Below are 14,348 nucleotides of genomic sequence, written 5' to 3'. Positions count from 1 at the left end.
GGCATTACATGAAAATGAGACAACCAGACAGAAAAAGAGAAAAAACACTAAACCAAGTCAGAATGTTTTCCATTCAAAAACTCTTTAAAAATAGGATTGTGCTAGATTTTTTCTTCTAAAAAAAGAAATAAAATTTGCAACAATAAATGTGCCTTATTTTCCTCTAATTTCTTCATCTAATTCAAATTAATCTAAAAAATTAACATTTGAGAATATGAGACTGGCTATTTGTGACATGATTTTAAAGCAATAATATCAATGAACTATAATCAACCAACCCATTAATTGGCTAAAATAATTATTGAGTTTTAGAGTACATATTCTGTGTAAGAAACCTGGGATAGACAACATATTTGGCAGTGTGAAAATGCATGGACATAACAAAACATTTGATAAGCACGTTGTCATATTAAAAACATTATATACATTAGTGGACAGAAATATATTATAGGGACCAACTCCATCCCCGCCCCCACCACCCCAAATGCTTCAGATAAAGCTATATGTATATCTACAGATTAGGAAAGTCTCAATGACAACAAAAATGAAATTTAGGTTGAGAGGTTTTCTTTAAAAAAATGATAAGAAGAATATAAGTACCAGTTGTGACTATCAAAGTTTCTAATAGAATGAATCAAATTGACTGTTTCATGTAAGTGGAAAGCAAACCTTCCTCTCTAGTTGAGATTTAAAGGGCTTCTGAACTGACAATGCAAACCAATTGATTAGAAAAAGATAAATTTTTGTGGACTAAATAGATCTTCATCCCAATTTAAAATAGGACCTATCTGGACTATCAGAGATTGCAGAAATAAGATGACTGGTTTAAGCTATCAATGTATACCAGATCAAACCAATTATCAAAGAATGGCAATAATACAAGGTAGTCCAGTTGAAATTAACATAAGAAAAAAATCCACTCTTTTTCATAAAAATGTCATTTGGCCCCTCCTTTCAACTATGGAAATTCTAATTAATGTTTACAATGCAATCAGATTCTGTTCAATGATGCTTATACCGTGGAAGCACTTTTAAAGTATTTTCATGTTTTAAAAATGTATGAAAATGAAAGCACCTTTCCAAAGGCAGCTAATCATAATTAGATTGATGTATTTCTAAAGGTACTGAAGCCTTTTATATTTATACCTGGACCATTTTCTCCTTTATAACACACTAAGCTTTCCCTCTTCTTTCAGTGAAATAGCTCTTGAAATCCCACCTTCTTCATGACCTTCCCACATAAACTGTTCTGATACATGATTTCCATTATAAAAAAAATTAACTGCTTCTACTTTCATTGATGTATATAGCTTGTTCAGAAAGCTGTACATTTGTCTATGTACCTTTTTGTATATTTATAGAAATTATCATTGTGCCTTGTAAGCTATTGGAGTGTAGACTGGGTCGATTTGGCTAAATTTTACATAGTGTCCTTAATAGTGTCTATGTGGGCAGAATATCCTGCAAGAGTCAGGATTCTAACCTAGGTCTGCTGAGAAAAAGTCCATCTCTCTAATATACTATTCTGCTTTTCCAACAATGTAAAAAGTCTCATTAATTCTGCCCCCAGAACACCCTTTACACCAATCAGTCCTCTTTTTTCAATTTATACCACAACCTCTCTAATTCAGGCCCTCATCCCTTTTTGTCTGGAATACTGAAATTGCTTCTTTTTAAAATTCAATTTAATTTCAGTTACAAGTTCCATCCCTCCCATCTTCCCCTCCACCACCTGATTGAGAAGCTAAGAAAAACAAAATCCATTAGGAGGATCTATAGTCAGAGGGGCAGCTAGGTGGCGCAGTGGATAAAGCACTGGCTCTGGATTCAGGAGGACCTGAGTTCCAATCTAGCCTCAGACACTTGACACTTACTTAGCTGTGTGACCCTGGGCAAGTCACTTAACCCTCATTGTTCCACCAAAAAAAAAAAAAGTATCTATAGTTAGGCAAAATAAATTCCTGCATTAACTATATCAAGAAAAGGAAGGAAGGAGGGAAAAGGCTTCCATCTGTAATAAGTTTATTATTTCTCTGACTGGATGTTGGTAGCATGTTTCATCATGGGTCCTTTGGAATTGTGGTTGGTCACTGGGTTGACCAGAGTGCTTAAGTCTTTCAGAGTTGTTTGTTTTTTGCAATCTTCTTGTTATTGTGTAAATTGTTCTTCTGTTTCTGAACCCTTTACTTTGCATCAGTTCATATAAGTTTATCCAGGTCTCTCTGTGAAACTCCCCTTCATCATTTCTTTTTTTTCCCCCCATCATCATTTCTAACAGCACAATAGTATTCCATCACCTCCACATCTATAACCTGTTCAGTAATTCTCTTGTTGATGAGTACCCTCTCAGTTTCCAATTCTTTGGTTTTCCTACCTCAGGCTTCTCTTCCTTTCCCAATCTATCCTCTCTACAGATACCAAATCAATATTGCTAATAACCAGATCTGACCCTGACATGTTCCCCTGTTCACAGAGCTCCAGAGGTTTGCCTCTATAATAAAACATCAAGTCTTCAGTTCAGGAGCTGAAGCTCTTCACAGTTGGGCTCTGGCCTACCTTTTCAGGGTAATTGCACATTGTTGCCTATCACATATTTATGTTCCAATGAAACTGACTAAAAGTGTTATCCCTCCCCCATTCTATATCCCATCTCCAAACTTCTGCATAGGGCTTCACCAATATCTTGAATGGATTCGTCACCTTTTATTCAAAGAACCCCTAGCTTCCTTCAAGGCTCAGTTCAAGGGCCATCTTCCACCTGAAGTCTATGCTGATTCTTCAGCTGCTACTGCCCTCTTCTTTTTCCAAAACAACTTTTCATTTACTTTGTGTGTGTGTGTGTGTGTATGTTTGTACATACACATGCATGCATGTATAAATATATAGATATATAGATATATATAGGGATAATAAACATTTTTAAAGTTTTGAGTTCCAAATTCTCTCTCTCTTTCCCTACCCCCTCCCTGAGGCAGTAAGCAATCAGATATAGGTTATACATGTGCAATTATGTAAAACATTACCATATTGGTCATTTTTTACAAGAAAACTCAAATAAAAGAAAAAAATGAAAAATAAAGCGAAAAATAGCATGCTTCAGTCTGCATTCAATCAATATCAATTCTTTCCTTGGAGGTAGATAGTATGCTTCATCATTAGTCCTTTGGGATTGTCTTGGATCACTGTATTGCTGAGAACAGTTGTCATTCACAGTTTTTCATCAAACAATATTGCTGTCACTGTACACAATATTCTCCTGGTTCTGCTCACTTCACTTGTATATATTTTATTTTTAATTATTTGTGTACACATGTTGCCCCCACAGAGAATAAAATCTCCCTAAAGACAGGGCCTGTTCTTTTCTTTTCTTTTTTTTTTTTGGTTTGTTTTGGTGAGGCAATTGGGGTTAAGTGACTTGCCTAGGGTCACACAGCTAGTAAGTGTTAAGTGTCTGAGGCCACATTTGAACTCAGGTCCTCCTAACTCCAGGGCTGGTGCTCTATCCACTGCACCACCTAGCTGCCCCTGGGCCTGTTCTTTTCATCTTTGTCTGTCTAGCACAGTACCAGGGACATCCTCTTTGCCTAAGAAATGCTAGCTGACTGAGAGCAGCACTTTAATTCCATACCAGATTGTTATCAACAGGCTAAGAAGACAACAATCTAAGCAGATATGAGCAATGAGGTCTATGTTCGTTTGTTTCTTTCTATTCAAGTGGAAACCTGAGAAGAATGAGCAGCAGGATAGTTAGGAGTTTCCTATCTGGGTCAAAAGTCGGCAGGAAGAAGTGACACTGTGACATGGGTGGCACTCTACTGGTTCTCCTAATGATCTGTTTCCTCCAATGGTTCTTCTTTCATTCCCATCATGCAGTATGGTGCTTTGGAAAGAACACTGGAATCTGAGTCAGAAGATTTGTGCTTGTAACATGACTCAGCTACTTAATTTTGTAACTGTGGGCGTCATCTTTCCGAACCCCCTTTTCTTATCTGTGAAATGGGGTTAATAAAATTTGTAAGGAAAGCACTTTGTAAACTTAGTCAGCCAACAAGCATTTATTAAGCACTGACTATGTGCTATGCTTTGGGCCAAACATTGGCCAGGGAGACAAAAAAAGAACAAAACCAGTCCCTGTCCTCAAGGACCTTATTTCATCTTAACTGAGGAGCCAATGTGTACATAAACAGGTACATACAAGATACATACAAAGTAGATGGCTCATGCCCTTAGAGGGGAGAGTGTGAAAGGCCTTTCATACATGGGGTGTGTGAGTTGAGGCAGAACCTTCCATAGCTCAGGAATACTCCAAGATGACCCTTACCATGTGGCACTCAAATGGCTTCTTTCCTTCTTTCTTTTCAAGTTCAAGGTAAACCCGAAGAAATCCTGAAGTGAACCACTGTCTAAATGTATTATCATTCTTCAAGGTTCTTTCTTGGCCCAGTTCTCTTGTCTTCTCTACACTCTCTATTGGTGATCTTATCCAATAGGCTTCAATTATCCCCTTTTATGTGTAAGATTCCCAGATCTTTATCTCCAGACACAACCTCTCTCCTAAGCTACAGACACATTTTCCACAAGTTGCCTGGAAGTTCCATTTAAATATTCTGAAGTCCTGTCTTCATTTCATATTCAAAAAGTTTAAAAGTTAATTCATTTCTATGCCTCAGTTCCTTCATCTATAAAATGGGAATAATAAGGGTTGCATTACTTCATGTATCAGCCCTATGTTAATATGAGCTAATATTATCATTGTCTCATTCCTCCTCGAAACCTAAACTATTCATCCTTTCCTTCTTAAGTTTCTTTTGATTGATCATGATCCATATCATTCTCCTTAACTGTAGGTATACCCCCAAGATTCTGTCTTGGGCTCTCTCTCTGTTTCTCTCCTGCCCTCCTTCTCAGTGTCTCTTTCCATATCCCTCTCCTCTTTCTCCCTCCCTCCCTCTCTCTTCTCCTTTCTTCTTTTCTTCTCTCTCCTCCTTTCTTCTTTCTGTCTTTCCCTCCTCCTCTCTCCCTCTCTCTTCTCCCCATTCTCCTATTTCCTGTCCTCATCAGCTCACATATTTTTAATTATCTCAATGCTTGTATCTCCTAGATGTATATTTCCAGCCTACAATTTCTTCAGAGATCCAGTCCAGCATCCATACTGCCTATTGAACATTTTTAGCCAAATGTCTTACAGACATTTCAATATGTCTAAAACCAAACTTGTTATCTCCCAACTGGCCCCCTCCCCCACCCAAAATATACCTCTTCCAAAATTCCTGATTTCTAATAGACACAAAGATGCTACCACCTTTCCAGTCACCCAGGTGATCCGCAACTCCACTCCCTTTTCTCTGCCTCATATGTCCAATCATTTGTCAAACAATCTTTTGCATCTGTCCCTTCCCTCTAGTCACATGATCAACACTCTCAACAGAACCATAATACCTCACATAGGCTACTGCAACAATCTCCTAACTGTTCTCCTTGCTTCAAGTCACTTCCCATTCCAGTGCACTTTCCATACAGCTGCCAGAGTGATTTTCCAAGGATCTCACCATGTCACTCCTCTACTTAATAAACTTCAATGGTCCTTATTTCTTCTAGGATCAAACATAAACTATATAAACTTTTCAAAAAAGCTTGGTTGGCAATCCAAAAGTAGAATGGCCTGTCTCAAGAGGCAGTGATCCCCCTCCTCCCACTAGAAGGCTTCAAATAAAATGCTAAAGGGCCACTAGTCGGATTTGTGGTAGAATAGATTCTTGTTCAAAGGTTAATACATTTAGGCAGGAAGGGACCTTAGAGACCAACTAGTCCAAGGTTCTTAATCTTTTCCATGTAACATAACTCTTATCAGAACATTTTTAAATGCATAAAATACATAGGATTATAAAGGAAACCTTTTTAAATTTTTATTTTATTTATTTATTTTTTTGCAGGGCAAGAGGGTTAAGTGACTTGCCCAGGGTCACACAGCTAGTAAGTGTCAAGTATCTGAGGTTGAATTTGAACTCAGGTCCTCCTGAATTCAGGGCTGCTGCTTTATCCATTGCGCCACCTAGCTGCCCCCAGGAAACCATTTCTAGTAAAATAGTTATCAAATAAATAAATAATATATATATATATATACATTTAAAAAACACCAAAATCAAGGCCATAGATGCCTGTTTAAGAACCCCTGACCTAGTCAAATCTTTTTAATTTTTACAAATGAAGAAATAATGTCCCTGAGATTTTTTTGGGGGGGGGGCAGGGCAGTGAGGGTTAAGTGACTTGCCCAGGGTTACACAGCTAGTAAGTGTCAAGTATCTGAGGTCAAATTTGAAATCAGGTCCTCCTGAATCCAGGGCCAGTGCTCTATCCACTGCATCAACTAGTGCCCCCACCCCCACCCCAAAGAGATTAAGTGATTTGGCCTGGGTAACACAAAGTGAGAAGTAGCAAAAAGAGATTCAAACCTATGTCCTCTACCTCCCAATGCAGCAGCATTTCAATGTACCAAGTTAAACAGTGTCAAAGGTTCCTTCCAACTTGGACATTCTCTGCTTCTATGAATGATATTTCTTCTTCCACCTCTGTGACTTTTAGTGCCCCTGGCAACTCTTTATAAGCTACAGAGCATTCTATTTTATTTTTTTCCAATTACATGTAAAGATAGTTTTCAATATTCATCTTTATAAGATTTTGAGTTCCAAATCTTTCTTCCTCTTTCCTCCCAAAGACAGTAAGCAATCTGATATAGGTTATACATGTACAATCGTCTTAAATATATTTCCACATTAGTCATGTTGTGAAAAAAAGAATCCGAACAAAAGGGGAAAATCAGAAGAAGAAAAAATAAAACAAAACAAAAAATTGCAAAACAGGAGTCAATCTGCACTGGCAGAAGGAGTTTCCTTTACTGCAAGTTCCCTAAACCAATTAAATTACAGGTCCAGTCCAAACAAACAAATACCAGGGAATCAAAGACATCCCCCAAAAGAGAAAAAGACCTATTATACAAAAATATGCGTAACAGTTCTTTTTGTGGGGGCTAAGAATTGGAAATAAAGGAATGTCCATCATTTGGGGAATGGCTAAACAAGTTGTGGTATACAATGGTGATGGAATATTGTGCTATAAGAAATGACAAGCAGGATGATTTCAGAAAGACTTGGAAAGACTTGTATGAACTGATGCATAGTGAAGTAAGCAGAACCAGGAGAATGCTATGCACAGAGACAGCATTATTGAAGAACTGTGAATGACAACTATTCTCAGCAATACAGTGACCGAAGACAATCCCATAGGACTAATGATGAAGCACACTATCCACCTCCAAAGAAAGAACTGATATTGATTGAACACAAACTAAGCATGCTATTTTTCACTTTCTTTCAGTTTTTTCTTTTATTTGAATTTTCTTGTACAAAATGACTAATATGGCAATGTTTTATATAATTGCACGTGTATAATTTATATCTACTTACCCCCTCAGGAAGGGGTTGTAGAGGGAGGGAAGGAGAAATAGAATTTGGAACTTAAAACTTTAAATAAAAATGTTTATTAATTTTTTTTTAATTTAAAAAAACAAGTGAATTAGGTAAGGAGAGGGAAAGGGAAGAGGGAGATTCAGGAGAGAGGACAGAGTTCAAGATAGAAGAGTCATAAACAAAACAAATCAAATATAGAAGGCTGATTATAAATGTAGGTGAGTAAAGGAATAGAAACAAAGGGTAAGACCTAAGGATCTGGGTCTGGGCAGAGTGAAGAATCACCCAGACCACTCCAATTAGGGATCACACCTGTTAATCTTAGTCCCTTTCTTTTACCCACCTTTTGTTTTCTTTGTAAAGAGCATGCAAGGAACAAAGAGAAGAAATGCTATAGTAGGACATGATAGAAGGAAAAAAACCCCATAACCAATTATCATAATTCTCAATGTGGATGGGATGAACTGACCCATAATGAATGAATGAATGAATGAATGATAAAGTGCTTTCTATGTGCAGGGCACTATGCTAGGCAAGGGAAATACAAAGACAGTTTTTGTCCTCATGGAGACTATATTATAATGGGGAAGATGACCCTTAGAGGGCAATGGTGGCAAGGTAAGGGAGTTTGAATGTGAGGATTTTTTTTTTTTAAAAGGAAGAAAGTGACAAGAATAGATTAGAATGCAGAGTATAATAGGGTGTTTATAGGAAACAGATTTAAAACATTCATACAGTTAAATGATGGGTTATATTTCAGGTGAATAAAAAAAAGCAGGGGTGGTAATTGTGGTCTTAGATAATTAAAATCTATAAATGAAGATGGTTAAAAGAGATGGAAAAGGAAGCTACATTATACTTAAGGGAACCAGATAATGAAATCATATCAATTATTATTATTTTTATTACTAAATACATATACATCAAATGGCAAAACATCTAAATATCTAAAGAGAAAATTAACCAAACTACAGAGACAAAATAGACAGTAAAGTAACACTTGTTAGAGACTTCAATGTGTCCCTTTCAGACCTAGACTAGTGTAACAAAAAGATAAACAAGAAAGAAGTTAAGGACCTGAATAGAATTTTTTAAATGTTAAGATAGGCTAAACGCTCACAATTACTGAATGGGAGTAAACATATTTCTCAGTTTTACATGGCACCTTTGTGTGTGTGTGTGTGTGTGTGTGTGTGTGTGTGTGTGTGTGTGTGTTGGGGGGGGCAATTGGGGTTAAGTGACTTGCCCAAGGTCACACAGCTAGTAAGTGTCATGGGTCTGAGGTCACATTTGAACTCAAGTCCTCCTGAATCCAAGGCTGGTGCTCTATCCACTGCGCCACCTAGCTGCCCCTACATGGCACCTTTAAAAAATAGATTATATGCTAGCACCTAAGAGACTTATAAACAAATGCAGATTGTATGTATTAAATGTAATGTTTACTAACTGCTATACCAAATTAACAATCAATAAGAGGAATTTGAAGAAAAGAATCAGATTTAGAGGGTGGCTTCTAAGCATTACTCCCTTCCATGTGCTCTATGGTCTACCCATGCTAGCCTACTTACTGTTCTTCACACCTGGCATTCAATCCTCTATATCAATGCTTTTGCATCAGCTCTCCCCAATGCCTTTTAGAATCCTTGGCTTTCTTTAAGTCCAGCAAAATGTCACCTTTGTAGGAAGTCCATGTCTGTGCCCCCATATAATAGCATCTTCTTCTCTAGGGTAACTTTGTGTTTGCTTTGTAGGTATATACATTGTGTGTGTGTGTACACACACACACACACACACACATTGCCTCCCATTAGAATATAAACTTCTTGAGGGTAGGAAGTATTTTTCACTTTATCTTTGTATTCCCTGTACTTAGTACAGTGCTGGGCACAAAATAAGCACTTAATAAATGATTATTCATTGACCAAATGATGTAATATTAAAAAATGTGTGGGTCAAAGAACAAATTATAAAAATTGTAAGTAATTTTATCAAAGAAAATTATTATGATGAAACAATAAACAAGAACTTTTTAGATATAGCCAAAGCAGTCCTTAGGGGGACATTTATGTCTCTTAAACACTTCCATCAGAGAGAAAAAAGAGATCAACGAATTGAGCATGCAACTTAAAAAAAAAAATTTAAATCACAAATGGAAAATAGGAGTTCTGAAAAACTAAAGGTGAACAAAATAAAACTGAAAACAAAAATCTATGGAGTAGGGGGCAGCTAGGTGACACAGTGAATAAAGCACCAGCCCTGGATTCAGGAGGACCTGAGTTCAAATCTAACCTTAGACACTTGACTGTGTGGCCCTGGGCAAGTCACTTAACCCTCATTGCCCTGCAAAAAAAAAGGGGGGCGGGGAAGAAAAAACCTATGGAGTTGATAAGTAAAACAAAGACCTTGTTTTTGAAAAAAATTAAAATAGAAAGAAAAATCATTAGCTGATTTGATCCAAAAGAGAGGGGAAAGCCAAAATAAAAATGAATAAGGAGAATTTGTAATAGATGAAGAGAAAATAAAGAACATAGAAACCTTCTTACTTAATTATATGCCAACAAATCTCAAAGTTTAAATGAAATAGATGAATATTTACAAAAATATAGAATATTCTAATGAACAGAACAAGAAATAGAAAATTTAAACAACCCAATCTCTGAAAAAGAAAACCAAGAAGCCATACATGAATTCCCAAGGAGGGGAAAAAGTCAGGCCTAGATGAGCTTGCAAGTGGATTCTATCAAACACTCAAAGAACAATTAACTCCAATATTATAAAAATTATTTGCAAAAAAGAGATAGCATTTTACCAAACTCCAGAAAAATAAGAAAACTATAGACAAATAGCTCTGATGAATATTGAGACAAAAATACCGAATAGCAAAAATTAGCCAAAAGGCTACAACAATGTATCAAATATGTAATCATTATAAAGAGACTGTCTATGCCCTATTCCTGTACTCCTCACTATGTACTCTTCTCTCCAATCCTTTGCTACCTGGCTTCTGTCCTCACCACTCTAATGAAACTTCTCTAAGGTCATCACTGACCTCCTAATTGTCAAATCTGAGTGCCAATTTTCAGTCTTCATCATTCCTTCTCTTTTGGCAGCTTTTGATATGTTTGATTACCCTCCCCACTTTGACTATGGCCAACACTAGACTCTCCTAGTCATCCTTCTGCCTTTCTAACTGCTCATGTTTTTTATCTTCATCATGTTCCCCAGCAGTTCTCAGCTGGGCAGCACAGGACTGGATGAAAGGTCAGAAAAAGCTGAATTCAAGTCCCACTTCAGACACTCATTAGCTGTGTGAGCCAGGGCAAGTCACTGAATCTCTCTCAACCTCAGTTTCATCAACTATAAGATGAGGGTAATGATAGTACCTAACTAATTGTGTTGTTGTGAGGATCAAATGACATAATATATGTATGGTGGTTTGCAAACTTACATAAATACTATTATTATATTGAGAAATTTTGGCAGTTAGGACAAACAGCACAGTCAATCATAAAATCATCTTTGTAATTCAAGATGTGAAAATGATACAAGAAGTAATTAAGACAAATTCAGCTAAAGAGGAGGAAGTACAGCAACTCACACACGAGTATTACTAACTGTAAATACCACTGAATAGTGTTCCATTTTAGTGTATTATTCTTGTTAGGTAGGTGCTAAACTCAATAGTTTCTAAGTTGCCCACTCTAAATTTTGGACAAAGCCCAGCTGCTTATCCTAATGATGGTTCTGCCAGTCCTGTCAGATGTTAAGTTCTTCCAGTGGGCTCATCTTTGACCTTCTCTTTTCTGCCTATACTTCCCTCCCAAGGTTTAACTGCTTTTTCCATATGGATGATTCCAGTCCTCACCTCTCTTTTGAGTGCATAGGATCATAGCTGTAGAGTTGAAAGAGACATTAGAAGCCACCTAGTCTAATCTCCTCATTTTTACAGATGAGGAAACTGAATTCTAGATCCATGCCTATTCTTCTCCCCCTTCCTCCAATCCATCCTTTTTTTTTTTTTTTTTTTTTTTTTGCTGGGCAATGGGGGTTAAGTGACTTGCCCAGGGTCACACAGCTAGTAAGTGTCAAGTGTCTGAGGCCGGATTTGAACTCAGGTACTCCTGAATCCAGGGCCGGTGCTTTATCCACTGCGCCCCCTAGCCGCCCCCCATCCTTCTTACTATTGGGAGAATAATCTTTTCTATAGAAAGACTTAGTTATGTCACTCCTCAATTAAAATGTCTTCTGCATCTCCTTATATCTGATGAATTTAATTCAAACTTCTTTGCCTGACACCTACAATCTGATGCCAACTTGCCTGTTTATCCTTATCTCATACTAATCTAACCAAACTGAACTTCTCCTTGAAAACACACTGTCCATTCAACTATCTGTGCCTTTGCTTACATTGTTACCAATTACCAGAATTTCCTCTCTCCCTCTCTTCTCCTGTTGAGATCCTATCCAATCTTTAAAGCCCAACTCAAAAGCCATCTCATCCATAAAGCCTTCTCTAATTGCCTCAGCTAGGAAAGACCTCACATAGCACTCTGTTTTATAACTCTCATACACATATCACATAATATTATATAACATAGCAAACTGTACTTGTACTTTATCCCCTCCCAGTAGACCATAAACTCAAGGAGGAAAGAGATAGTATACCTTCCCTACAACATTGCATAGTCCTCTGCACACAGTAGATGGTTAATAAGTGCTGGTTGTATTGTACTGTAATTGCATTTACAGAACTGCTTCCCACAGACCTCAATGTCCTAGGAGATGGAGAAAAGGACACGTATTGAACTGAAGTATATGGTTCATAAGGAGCAGAAGCAACACATTTAAGGCTATATGTCTTAAAATTGAATCCAGGCTTGAAAATAGAAAACAAATGGACTCTGTCTTCAGTATAATTAGTCAACATCTCCCCGTTTCTATTTTCCTCTATTACATGGGGATGATAATATTTACTAGCTGAGAGTTTATGAAGATTTCCATTGGTTCTCTTAGATGCTAAACCATAAACACAAATGACTACAATGACTAAAAAACTAACCAAATACTTGAATTACAAAGGTAAACATCAAGGAAATAATGGAATTCATAGTTTTCTCTTTTCCAAGAGTTTTTATACTTCCTTATAACCACTCATTCTCAGATAAGGATTCTTTCTACATCCTGTAGTAACAATGACTTTTAGTATATGTCATCCAGTGTCTTGCACCAAGACAAAGGAACAAGAACATATAGAGTAGCATGCTGTATTGGGAAGAAATTATATTTGGAGTCAGAGGATATGCATTTGAATCCCAGCTTCATGAGTTACTGTGACCATAGGCAAGCCATTTTACTTCTTTGTGCCTCAGTTTCCTTATCTGTAAAGCTGGAATAGAGAATCTCTATAGTACCTCCTATCTCTGAACCCTAAAATCTATGTGAGGAAGACTGGGTTTGGCAACACACCGAGGACTTTATAATCCCAGTCAAAACAGTTCCATGAAAACCATCCTGACTGGCTACTCAGGCTTACTTTTGTGCCTTGTTATGGCCTTGTCAGATACTGAATGCGTGATAGAAAACCTAGATGTGAGGAACAGTTTACTATTTCTAAATAATACTTAGTTTATAAAATGTAAGCTACCCAAGGGGAAGAACTAATTCATTTTTGACTTGTCAACTGATTAGTCTCCTGGGGCTTTCAGCCAACTCCCAACCATTTAAGGGGTGCTAAGTATGTTTATAAATTATCAATGTTTTTCATTTCTCCTTTTCTTTGCCAGTCTACTTTTGCATCATTTCACTATGGATTCAATGGCAGCAGCAACAAACAAACAGATGGAGAAGTAATATGGAACTGATTTCACACCAACTTGTCTAATATTAAATATAGAATAGGAAGTTATTAGTAAAAGTGAAGTTTGGAGAAGTCACCTTCTGCTTTTCCATAACCAAAATGTACATCTGCAAAGTAGCCAGATAAACTCAAAACTCTTCATTCAGAGAGCTGATTTTTTTCTCTTTTTACATTTTGTGTATTTTCATGTGCTATTTTTAGAACTTTTCCCCTAATTTCCTTGTTTATGTTTTTGTATCAATATGTACAATTTTATTTTGGAGTCCTGGCTTAGACAAAAACTCTATCCCATTTTCTCAAAAAAAGAGATAAGTAAGAATGTGAAGAGCTAAGGAAGCAAAGGGAAAGAAAAACACCATCAATCACACAAACTGCCTTGAAAAATTATTTCTTTCCCATAGCTATAAATATCCCAGAGAAATTAAAATATTCCTGTGGCCTAAAACTGTTCACCAAAACAGACATTTGTGTTTTCTTCAGTATAGCCTGAAAACTCCTATTTGCTCCATTTCATCAGTAATTCCAATGAAAATGTAATTTGGAAAAATCAAATGACTGTCCTTAAAGCTAAAAATTAATGATTTTTGATTGTCTTTTCTTCATAAGAGAATTTTCTAAAGTGTCCAACTTTTTAAAAAAAGCTTATTCTTTCCCAAGCCTTGTTGACGTTACATAAAATAGCATCAATTGCATTGAAAACATTTCATGGAAAAGCTTAAACTGCCAGATCCAAAATATGTCATTAAAAATCACAAGTATTCTATTTTGCTACGAGCCATTTATTTCTTATAGCATTCATCACAGACTGCCTTGAATCACAGATGTCTCTGTCTATTTTTTATCTACTCTACTGATCTCCAACGCTTTGCGGGCAGGAAATGTATCTTTTTCATGTTTATATCCCATATAGTACCTAGCACAGATTCTGGTATATAGTCAATGATCAAGAAACATTCATTGAATGTTTATTATTCATCCTTCATTCTCAAAGAGGACCAATGACATCAGGAGGGTGATGTCTTGAC

General features: G+C 36.7%; 1 protein-coding gene across 1 annotated transcript in view; it reads right to left on the bottom strand.

Annotated features, from left to right (window-relative positions):
• AFG1L (AFG1 like ATPase) overlaps window positions 1-14,348 on the bottom strand; it is a 198,013-nt gene that overhangs the window by 73,602 nt on the left and 110,063 nt on the right. The window lies entirely within an intron of this gene.

Source organism: Dromiciops gliroides, chromosome 4, assembly GCF_019393635.1.
Source record: "Dromiciops gliroides isolate mDroGli1 chromosome 4, mDroGli1.pri, whole genome shotgun sequence".
Classification (NCBI taxonomy): Eukaryota; Metazoa; Chordata; class Mammalia; order Microbiotheria; family Microbiotheriidae; genus Dromiciops; species Dromiciops gliroides.
The sequence above is the reverse complement of the archived record's forward strand: the minus strand, read 5'-3'. Positions and strand labels throughout refer to the sequence as shown.